This window comes from Lepus europaeus, chromosome X, assembly GCF_033115175.1.
Source record: "Lepus europaeus isolate LE1 chromosome X, mLepTim1.pri, whole genome shotgun sequence".
NCBI classification, from domain to species: domain Eukaryota; kingdom Metazoa; phylum Chordata; class Mammalia; order Lagomorpha; family Leporidae; genus Lepus; species Lepus europaeus.
Window position 1 is genome coordinate 10,722,924 of NC_084850.1, and position 12,709 is coordinate 10,735,632.

Consider the following 12,709-nt stretch of genomic DNA (forward strand, 5'->3'; position numbering starts at 1 on the left):
GAAGAGCTTTAGTAAGTTTGCTTATGGCACCCTTTGAAGTAAGCTTAGTCAGCTGGGAATTTTAATTAAGTTCTGGGCATCCACTAAGTATACCATATTCTGAAGCCAATTTTTTCCAAGTGGCCATAGAAAATTGGGCATGTGTACATGAACACCACTCATGGACATAAATCATGGCCAGCAGGAAGGTTCAGAAGGTGGAAAGTTGGTTTACAGTGATGTTTGCAGAAACTTCAAGCTAACTTAGGTGTCATGTTCGTTTCTATTTCCTTTAAAATAATCAAAATTTTCATTTTGTATTTAGGATACCTTATTTATAATCATAATATCCTGCAAATTACTTTTTCTAAACTTCAATGAGTGCTCCTTATACCCAAAGCATGCCAAAATTCTGTACCTTTCTTCTTTGGATACAATCACTTTCACCAATCATGGCTTTCTTCAAGTGTATGTCTCAGAGTCAGTGCTGTGACGCAGCTGGTTAAAGCCCTGGCCTGAAGAGTCTGCATCCCATATAGGCACTGGTTCTAGTCTCGGCTGCTCCTCTTCCGATCCAGCTCTCTACTATGGCCTGGGATAGCAGTGGAAGATGGCCCAAGTGCTTGGGCCCCTGCACTTGCGTGGGAGACCCAGAAGAGGCTCCTGGCTCCTGGCTTCGGATCGGCGCAGCTCCAGCCATTGCGGCCATCTGGAGAGTGACCCAGAGGATGGAAGACCTCTCTCTATGTTTCTACTTCTCTCTGTAACTCTGTCTTTCAAATAAATAAAATAAATCTTTTAAAAAAAAAGTTTGTCTCTCTATATGAAATATCTTTCTTTTAAATATATTAACCAATATCTTAGTATAGTGGACATAATAATGGGTGGGCTGAGGCTGCTGCTTCTAGCTCAGAGTTTGTTACTTGTAGTCCTGCTAGCCTTATGACACTGTTGAAAAAACTTACTTGAAAGATTGCTATTCCCAACTTAAAACTTCAAAATTTTCTATTTTGAAAAAGACTAAAAATTGTACTTCTTGTGCACTATATAATACAGGCTTTAAATGTGAGAAGATTGTGACCATTAAGAATAGCTATCTCTTTCTTTTGTCACTCTCCTTCTTTCCCCTAGTATTTTTACTTTGGGTAATGATAATACCATCCTTGCAATCACTCAGACTTAAAAGACCATTCATCATCTGATTTCTGTCTATTCCTTAAAACCTTACATCCAATCAATAACATCTTTACAGTTTTGCTCCTAAACTGTTTGCCGATGGCCCTGTTCTTTCCTTTTGCATTGTTATCACTTACTTTCATCCTCCCTATCAGTTGAAATCATAGACTCCATGATTTCTCTTGTCCCCAAGTGTGCTATTGATTTTCTATGTATAGGTTTTATAGATGCTCATCATGCCTTAGTTGAATAATTAGAGGTGTCTCTTAACTGGTCTTCTTAATGCTACTCTTGCCTTCATTGCAATAATATATTTCCATGTTGGACTCTCTTGTATAGTGCTATTTCACAACAAGAATGCTGTGTTACTCAGTGCTTCAATACCTATTAGAGTGTCTGCCATACAATTTCAGATGATTCAACATTTATTTAATTAAAGTATATTTAACACCTACTTTGTGCTAGCCACTGGAGCTATGAAATTAGTAAACAGGGCACTGTCTTCGTGCCACTTAAGATATAGCAGGTGAGACAGATCAAGTAAAAGTAATAAACAAATGAAAACTATGTTGTATCATTAAGCCATATGATATAAACAAGAAAAAGGATGAGACAGAGAGTAATCGAGAGGTTCCTCCTTTAGGTAGGGATCTCAGAAGCCTGAAGGAGGAGAGGTGTCAAGCCAAGGAACGAATAAATAAACAATATGTACAAACATCCTGAGGAGGGAAGTGTTCAGTCTGTTGAGTAGCAAAAGAAGAACTTTAACTGAATCCTAGTGACATGAGGTTGTGTTGGGAAAGCTAGCTCAGGGTTAAATACTATAGGAACTTAAAGGCTCCGTCACGAATTCTCATGCAAAGGACAAAAAGAAACAATTAAAGGGCTTTAAGGATGAGAATAAGGTCATCAGATAAACATTTGAAAAGGTTCAGTCTGGCTTTTATGTTGGGGACATATTAGGTGCTATTATAAGAATCCAGGTGAGAATTATTCTTACTTGAATAAATGGATTCTTGTCTGAACTTATGTAATTGCTATCCATCCTTGTCATTCTAATTCATTTGCCACTCCAGATTTATTTTTCTAATGAAGTTTCAATCATACTTCTTTGCTCTGCATTTTTTAATACAAAACCTTGCAGTTCAAACTCCTGGATATGGGATTTTTAAGACTACCTATAACACTTCTCTGTGCAGTTTCTTTTCCTATGCACTCATATATTTTGAGCCCCAGTTAAGCCTAAATTACTCATCATGTCCCACAGGTGACACTCCCTTTGCCACCTCCATATAATTAACTAGATGATTCTGCTTGCAATATTTTCTTTCTCATTTCTCTCTATTAACTGCACGTGCACCTATTTCGGACAGGTTTACGTGTTGACACATACATGAAACCCTTGATGATATCAGTAACCAAAAGCAGTGCCTCTTCCTTTGAATCTGTACTTACAGTACAATTTTTCCCATGCCTACCTTGTTGTATTATGTTATATTTCTCTGTGTCTATGTCTTCCGAAATCTACCATAATACCTTGAACATACATGAGCTCAGTTAAGTATGCATTGAAATCAACACATTGTCATATACGCAGTATCCAACAAAATAATACATGTGTGTATTTAGTCCTCTGTAGCTTAGTGGTTATTGCATATTTATATTGCAATTAAAAAAAAACCAGGTTGCTTTAGAACTTCATGTTGTTGGATACTTAGCTTAATCTGTGAACATCTGATTCTCCGATAAAATAAACTTATGTGCACAGGTTTGCTACAGAAAATCTCCCTACTTCAAAGAATAGTAAGAGCTGGCTTGGCATTTGTCCTTAAATCAGAATAATTGAAAATATTGCAATTTCAGAACATAATGTGTATGAGAAGATAGTAAGAAGACAGTGACTATACCAACAGCAATTAAAAAACAAACAGTGGAAAGGAGGAAATTATGTCAGGGTTGGCATTAGCTAACCAGATAAGCCAGGAAAAAGCTGAGACATGATTACAATCCCAAATTCCAAAAGGAAATGAAGATAATCAATGAAAGCCTTCAATAAAGGGGATGAGCAATCTTATAACAGGAAGAGATGTTTATTTGTTAGATAATTGAATGACTCAGGAAAAACAGTCCAATGTGCTTCATTGCGGATCTACACTGTGACTATTATTGTTGATGAAGCAAAGACCTTTGCCTCATACAGACATAGGTTCTACCTTATGTCTCTGTGGTATGAAATCAATTTGTACAATTACAGAATTATTTTCAGTAGAGTTGCACTAAGGGATAAGTCTTAGTTTCTTTCCTGTTGGTATAAATGAATTCCAGAGACTGGATAATTTATAAAGCATAGAGGTATATTTGGCTCATGGTTGTAGACTAGAGCCTTGGAAATCTGAGTTTGGTGCTAACATTTGCTTAACATCTGGTGAGGGTCTTCTTGCTTCATAATAACATGGAATATAGCAACACATGCTGACAGAACAAGCATGTTAGTTTGGGTCTCTCTCTTCCTATAATCCCACTAATACCCTCCCAAAGGGCTTCACTCTCATGACTTTATTTAATATTAATTACCTCTCAAAGTACCCATCTCCAAACAGCATCAACATGTGACTGCTGGTACTAGGTTTCCATGACCTGAACTTTTGGAAGACACATTCAAATCATATAGTCACATATATAGCCCTACATCATGCAAAACTGACTTCAAATCATATCTTTGCTGGGTTATTTGATGAATAGGATACATGCTTTTATCTTTGTGATCCTCAGCTTCCTCATTTGGAAAATGCAGCAACACCACTCCTTACCACCTGTGTGATCGTGAAAAAAAATCTTCTAAAACTTTTAATATAGAGTGGTACCTAAGTCCAATTAATTTATCTCTTTCTACTTTTATATTTCCAAGGGTCCTAAAGGAGACTAGGTCTTTATATGTGATCAGTTTTCTGCAATTGAGAAGATATTAGCCTTTTTGGCACACTGATATAAGAAGTCAGTTGTTATCAATCATCAACATGTTGAGATCCTATACTACATTACAGAGAATGTATCACTGTAAAAATGATCCCTGTTATTGCAATTTTCACACTTCTATTCTGTAGCTAAATTCAAGAGCATGTGATTTATTTGCAGCACCAAATAGATTACTATGAGGCTTTGGGATCTAGAATGGGTGGGTATTGGGCAATTCTGAAGTTAGGTAGACTGCTTAGAAGGCTGGTGACTATTAACATAGGTTATCTCAGAAGATGGAAATAGAAGACGCAAAGGAGAAGTTATTAACTTCCTTATAAACATATTTTGCTTAATGTAACAAGAAGTAAGGATTTCTTTTGTAATTAAAGATAATAAAATGAATTATGCAGAATAATTTAGGCAAGAAGTTATAGTGTCCTATTCTACGCTAGTGGCAATAAAGAAAACAATAAGTAGAGGAGAAGGACAGCAGAGTTTCCACTTAGTTTTTTTTTATTTATTTATTTTTACACTTAGTTTTTTTTATTTATTTATTTTTAAATTAAAAAAAAATTTGACAGGCAGAGTGGACAGTGAGAGAGAGAGACAGAGAGAAAGGTCTCCCTTTTTGTCGTTGGTTCACCCTCCAATGGCCACTGCAGCCGGCTCATCGTACTGATCCGAAGCCAGGAGCCAGGTGCTTCTCCTGGTCTCCCATGCGGGTGCAGGGCCCAAGGACTTGGGCCATCCTCCACTGCCTTCCTGGGCCATAGCAGAGAGCTGGCCTGGAAGAGGGGCAACCGGGACAGAATCCAGCGCCCCAACCAGGACTAGAATCTGGTGTGCCAGCACCGCAAGGCGGAGGATTAGCTTGTTAAGCCACGGCGCTGGCCTTACACTTAGTTTTTGACAAAGTGAATTTAGGGAGCAAATGAGTAATTATGGTGGCAATATCAAACAGGAAGACAGCTTAAAACTCTGGAGATCAAGAGAAAAAAGTGGACTAGAGATATAAAATTGCTATTTATCATCATACAGAGGGCAGCAGGCATAAAAATTGGTCAAATTTTATAAATCAAGATCACCTGTGTCAGGACCCCATAGTTTAAGGATGTACAAAGGAGATGAGAAAGTATGAGTAGGAACCAATTTATCTTGCTCACTCTTACAGTCCCAGAGCCTGGAACAATGCCAAGTGCATCATAGTACATAATATATATTTCTCCAATATTTAATATATTACTCAATGAGTGATTAAAATGGATGAAAGGGTGAATGGACTTATTTACAAGTGACAATGACCAAGATAAGGCTAGAGAGGCAGAAGTTTGTCCTTTAAAAAAAAAAAACTGCTGCACTAAACAAATTTATTTAGATTGTATATAATATCTCCCAGTTCTTGCAAAAGTGTGTTAGAATTAGCTTGGAGGTTTTAAAAGTGTTGATTTCTGTTCCTCACCTTCTTTTTCAGCAAGTATGAGATATTACACAAATTTCTATATGTTTGGTCACCACAATAGGAAATTCCATTTCAGGCCACATTTTGAGAAACATTTATCTAATCTAGAGTATGAGGAAGTTAAGAGTGAGGAATTTTTTGAATTGGGAATCAGCTGTATCAGTTTTCCTAGTTTAGGTATATCGTTCTTCAGCTGTTAGCACAGGATTGCCTTGTACAGTAGAGTAGTTATAGATCCGAAACTAAGACACTCACTAGCATGTAGCCATGGAGGAAGGACCAGGAAGTGGATAATGTAATATGATTTCTGAATGTGTGATATTGGTATTTTCCATGGGTAGTCATCATTTAGTGATAACACTTTTCAAAACGTTTTAGCATAAAATGTTGGTCAATGAAATCTCTACTACTCTAGAATATAAGCAATTTGGAAGAGAGGCAATCTGGGTATAAGTCAATGAAATCAAACAAATCATCTAGGCTCCAAAAAAAGCAACCACAGGGAATGGAATGCTTAATAAAAGTATTTAAAGAGTGAAGAAAGCACATAGGAAGGAGCTGCTTTAGATTGAAGCCTGCATTTCCAAAAGTAAAGAATTATGATCCAAAGATAGCTGCAGAACAAGAAATATGACTTAAGATGCTTCCATGAGTGTCTGGGGGACTCTAAAGCCTCAGGGTCTCATGATCAACAGATACAATTTTTTATTTGTATATTTTAAAATAGATATACTTTTAAACTTATGTGAGTTTTTAAAGATGAACTGAATCAACCTCTTTCTCTTGTATTCTCTATGGTCTAAGCTAGAAATGACCTTTGAATGAAACTGGAGAAGGAGTTTCCAAGAAAAAGTGTATGTCACAAGGGCAGGTCAACAGGGGCAATGCAGAACATTGTGGAAATGAAGCATGGGTCACAAGGAACACTTGGCGTGCCCTTTGTGGAAAAGGGAGACAGAGGTCTGGAGAACAAGAATATGAGGATCAGAAAATAGAGCCTAAAAATGTCATCTGGCAGAGGTTATGACTTACCTAATGGTTTCTGGTGCCAGAGTCCCTGTATTTTTAGCTACTTTAGGATATATTCCCATCTCTGTAGCTTGAAAACAACTTTGATGCTGAAGACAAAGGGTAGAAGAATCAATGCTACTTCACAGTGAATCTTGTCCAAAATGTTCTTTCCACTACTCTCTACTTGTCTCATCCACTTTATTTTCCTGCATAACCTGTATCATTACTTGGTGCATTATTTTTATGTATCTTACATGTCTTCTCACTAGAATATGATCCATTAGAGTAGGAAAGGATATTTCCTGACATTTGTTACTCTACTCTTGGTTCCAAAAAGAGTACCTAGCATATAATAGGCAGTCAGTAAATGTTATATATGAAAGTATGAACAAACACTCATGAGCACTGAGGAAAGTAGGATATGGTGATGAGAGGGCAGCTTCTATTTCAGCTGCTCATTGGAAAGCTCATTGGGAAGGGAGAGAATATTACAGGAAGAAAAGGAAAAGATTAAGTTAGGATAATATGTCTGAAGAAAACGGCCACGTAGGAGGAATAGATGGGGAATCTAAGAAATAACAAAATGGACAAAGGCCAAACAAATATTCCAGGTTTTAGCAGATCATGACTACAAACTAAAGTCTGTTAGAAATATTGATTGAGCTGACAGTAACTGAATGTGTTAGATCAAGAATCCAGGATTTTAAGCATCCTTAGCCCAAAAGTGCTCTGTGTGACTCCAGAGAGAGAAAGGCACACAACAGGAGATGGGAAATAGAAAACTAAAATTTCCCTTTATGATTGTATCAACTAGTGCTGGATAAATTCACTAAATTGGGGCCTTTCTGGTAAAATAGGCTGCGGCATGAGGCTTGCATTCATGATATAAGAAGCAGCCTTTGTTGGTTTTGATTCTTCAGGGGTGATCAACAGGGAACACAATCCCAGCAGGAAATTTAACTTGTCCTATTGGTTCATTGACTAATATTGCAACATAATATGTGTGCACTTGTAAAGAGATCAACATTACTTGTTTAAAAAATTTTTGTTTGTTATTGCATACATTAAAATGGAAGCAATGTGAAGGTAGACACCATTTGTTGCTTTGTTCACAAGTCTGTCCATGGTGCCAAAAATAATGTCTAGCATACATAACAAATGCACATGAGTAGATACTAAACGAATGAGCCAATCTGTATTTTACATCTCCCAAGGAGAAACAAGAGCAATTGGATTTCCTTGAGAGAAAAAAAAAAGTAGCAAAGAATTCCCTACCTGCTAAAGCATATCCCAAGCATCTCCTGGTGTTAGCTGTGTTGGAAGAGGCAACACATCAGCTAGTTGTGAAGAGCTGTGCAGCAGTGGAAGAGAGAGATGGCTCGAGGACAAAGTGGTAAAAGGGTTTTTACAATAAATGCTATGAAACAAGCACTTAAACTCACTCATCAAATATTTGGGAGAACCAGGCATGGACAAATATTGGAAATCCCATTTGCCTTGTATTTATTTTTCTTCTTTTAAAGAATTTATTTTAAACCTCTTATAATACAGAGCATGCTTTAAACACTGACATGTTATCTCCCTAGTGAGATAAAATAAAGACAAAGTTTATCTTATTTAGAAGCAATATACACCATCACTTGGTCTTCAAACCTATTTGCAATTTTTTTTGTAATTCAGTAAAGCACGCATACAATTATCTGCAGCCTAGTTTTAACAGACAAATAGCACCTTTAAGTAGTCCTGACTGTCCTAAATTGTTTATTGGATATGAATTTTACAAACAGTACTTGAGTTAGCAGTAACAGTGCAACTGGAGGGTGTTGTGCTTTCTCCAGACTGCAAGACAAGGTCCACCAATAGTGTGGAGGAAGCTGTGGTCCTTTCCAAGGCCATGATTCTTGAGGCCTGCAAGTGTCAGCCCACACATTTCCCTGTGCTTCTGGACTGGTTTGGTGATCTATTGGGTGTCAGGATTTCTTCTGATGGCTTTATGGAATGGATCAATGAGAATAACTTCAAAGAATATGTATGTGGAATTGTCAACCAACCCAGTAAGCATTCATGACTCTCAGACCCCAAAGTGGCACCAGGATCATTTCTCAGCAACAGACTTAAGGCTTCTGCAAACGATAGCTGGTTAACACCATGATGGGCAGGCTTGCCATAGGTTGCACCCTTAGGAACTGGGCACCTGTGGCCACCATGGTGCACACCAATCCTATATATAATGTAACCTTGCTTCGCCTTGTATCCCAGTCTGTGCACCTGGTTGGGCTGGGTGGGGCGGGGAGCCCCATGGAGCATGGAAAGAAGCAGTACTGTGAGCAGTGGGCCCTCAAGAGAAAGCACATCTGACCTGATTGGTTGTTTTTCCATAGCTCCTGGATGTACTTGCATGCATGCATCCTGGATTACCTGATGACTGCCACACACAGAAGGCTAAGAGTCTGGAATATATTGCCATCAACTGAATCACTGCACTAAGAAGAGGCTATTGAGATCCCAGCTTCTTTTTTCACATGTGAAAGCTGAAGTTGCATGAGATACTAAGGGTACTGATGTTGACTATCTAATCCACAGAAGCAGAGTTGCTGGACTGGCAGGATGTTGAAGCAGACTAGAAAATAAGCAGGGAAATCAGGAAGTTTTCAGCTAAGCAAGTCTCACTATTGTGCCCAACAATGGGAATGCTGGTTTTGTTTGGTTTTATTTTTATAAGCATCTCATATATCTCTAGTGGCTAGCTTGAGACTTAGGCAAATAGATCTTTGAAGAAGTTCTACTTCAAAAGAGAGTTTTATAGAATTAGGGTGAAATGTTTTACTGCTATTACACTTGGAAGACTTTTCCAAATGCCAATATTTCAGCTCTGCATCCCAGGAACGAATTGTAAACTTTGTAACTAAAGATGGCTGAAATGAATTTGTGTTACTTTATAAACTTGTGGACTGAGGAAGATTCCTTTTCACTCTAAACTTAGCTGTTATCACCAGTAGATGGTAGAGGCTCATACAACATGAACTCCATAATAGCTTATGTGTGAGGAGAAGCAAGTGAGGTCCAGATTTCCTTGCTTACTTCGCTGATGACAGTTTCTAGCTCAATTTACCCTTTGGAGGAGTGGTATAAAAGAGAATGCATTCCTCTAGGATACAGACCCAGCTCAGTTTACTTTTCTGGGGATATGGAGAGGGGAAGGTAAAGAAAGAAAAAATATCCACATATATGACATTGTAACACGGTGACCAAGGGCACTATGAAATTTGACCTCATCAATGACCTAAAACTTAACCCAATCTAATGAGCAACACATCTTCATGTGGAGATACTAAGACAAAATGAAATGAAGAACTCAATAGATCAAATGACAAACACATTAGAAAGCCTCAAAAACAGAATGGGTGAAGCAGAAGAGAGAATATTGGAATTAGAAGACAGAGAACAGGAAAGGAAACAATCAAATCAAAGAAAAGAAGAAGAAATCAGAAATCTAAAAAATACTGTCAGGAATCTACAGGATACTCTTAAAAAACCCAACATTCGGGTTCTAGGAGTACCTGAAGGCATGGAAAGAGAGAAAGGATTAGAAGGCCTTTTTAGTGAGATACTAGCAGAAAATTTCCCAGGTTTGGAGAAAGACAGAGACATCCTAATACAGGAAGCTCATAGAACCCCTAATAAACATGACCAAAAGAGATCCTCACCACGACACGTCGTAATCAAACTCACCACAGTGAAACACAAAGAAAAGATCCTAAAATGTGCAAGAGAGAAACGCCAGATTACTCTCAGAGGATCTCCAATTAGACTCACAGCTGACTTCTCTTCAGAAACCCTACAAGCTAGAAGGGAATGGCGAGACATAGCCCAGGTGCTAAGAGAGAAAAACTGCCAGCCCAGAATATTATATCCTGCAAAGCTCTCATTTAGGAATGAAGGTGAAATAAAGACCTTTCACAGCAAACAGAAATTGAAAGAATTTGTCGCCACTTGTCCAGCCCTGCAAAAGATGCTTAAAGATGTGTTACATACAGAAACACAGAAACACGGTCACCAATATGAAAGAAGGTAAAGGTAGGAAACCTCACACCAAAAGATCACAGGAATCTCAAACCATATATTAGAAAGTATCTTTGGCTAATGGCAGGGCAAAGTTACTGCTTCTCAATAGTCACATTGAATGTTAATGGCTTGAACTGTCCAGTTAAAAGACACCGATTGGCTGATTGGGTTAAGGAACAAAACCCATTCTTTTGCTGCTTACAAGAAACCCATCTATCCAACAATGATCCATACAGGCTGAGAGTGAAAGGCTGGAAAAAGATATACCATGCCAACAGAAATGAAAAGAGAGCGGGCGTAGCCATCTTAATATCGGACAACATAAACTTTACCACAAAAACTGTTAGGAGAGAAAAAGAGGGGCACTATATAATGATTAAGGGATCCATTCAACAGAAAGATATAACGATTATCAATGTATATGCACCTAATTACAGGGCACAAGCTTATTTAAAAGACTTGTTAAGGGACTTAAAGGGAGACTTAGACCCCAACACAGTAGTACTGGGGGACTTCAATACTCCACTCTCAGAGATAGACAGATCAACAGAACAGAAGATCAACAAGGAGACAGTAGATTTAAATGACACTATAGCCCAAATTGATCTAACAGATATCTACAGAACATTTCATCCTACATCTAAAGACTTTACATTCTTCTCAGCAGTACATGGAACCTTCTCTAGGATTGACCACATACTAGGCCATAAAGCAAGTCTCAGCAAATTCAAGAGAATTAGATTCATACCATGCAGCTTCTCAGACCACAAAGGAATGAAATTGGAAATTGGCAACTCAGGAATCCCTAGAGCACGTGCAAACACATGGAGATTGAACAACATGCTCCTGAATGAACAATGGGTCATAGAAGAAATTAAAAGAGAAATCAAAAATTTTCTGGAAGTAAATAAGGATAACAGCACAACATACCAAAACCTATGCGATACAACAAAAGCAGTGTTAAGAGGAAAGTTTATATCAATAGGTGCCTACATCAAGAAATTGGAAAGGCACCAAATAGATGAGCTTTCAAGTCATCTCAAGGATCTAGAAAATCTGCAGCAAACCAAACCCAAACCCAGTAGGAGAAGAGAAATAATTAAAATCAGAGAAGAAATCAACAGGATTGAATCCAAAAAAACATTACAAAAAATCAGCCAAATGAGGAGCTGGTTTTTTGAAAAAATAAACAAAATTGACACCCCATTGGCCCAACTAACTAAAAAAAGAAGAGAAAAGACCCAAATCAATAGGATCAGAGATGAAATGGGAAACGTAACAACAGACACCAGAAATAAAAAGAATCATCAGAAATTACTACAAGGACTTGTATGCCAGCAAACAGGGAAATCTATCAGAAATGGACAGATTCTTGGACACATACAACCTCCCTAAATTGAGCCAGGAAGACATAGAAAACCTAAACAGACCAATAACTGACACAGAAATTGAAACAGTAATAAAGGCCCTCCCAACAAAGAAAAGCCCAGGGCCAGATGGATTCACTGCTGAGTTCTACCAGACATTTAGAGAAGAACTAACTCCAATTCTTCTCAAACTATTCAGAGCAATCAAAAAAGAGGGAATCCTCCCACATTCTTTCTATGAAGCCAGCATCACCTTAATTCCTAAGCCAGAAAGAGATGCAACATTGAAAGAGAATTACAGACCAATATCCCTGATGAACATAGATGCAAAAATACTCAATAAAATTCTGGCCAATAGAATGCAACAACACATCAGAAAGATCATCCACCCAGACCAGGTGGGATTCATCCCCGGTGTGCAGGGATGGTTCAACATTCGCAAAACAATCAACGTAATACACTACATTAACAGACTGCAGAAGAAAAACCATATGATTCTCTCAATAGACGCAGAGAAAGCATTTGATAAAATACAACACCCTATCATGATGAAAACTCTAAGCAAACTGGGTATGGAAGGAACATTCCTCAATACAATCAAAGCAATATATGAAAAACCCACGGCCAACATCCTATTGAATGGGGAAAAGTTGGAAGCATTTCCACTGAAATCTGGTACCAGACAGGGATGCCC

General features: G+C 38.0%; 1 pseudogene; it reads right to left on the bottom strand.

The window, feature by feature from the left end:
- Positions 1 to 8,378: 8,378 nt before the first annotated feature.
- Positions 8,379 to 8,991, bottom strand: LOC133752474 (large ribosomal subunit protein eL15-like; annotated as a pseudogene).
- Between the last annotated feature and the right edge of the window lie 3,718 nt (positions 8,992 to 12,709).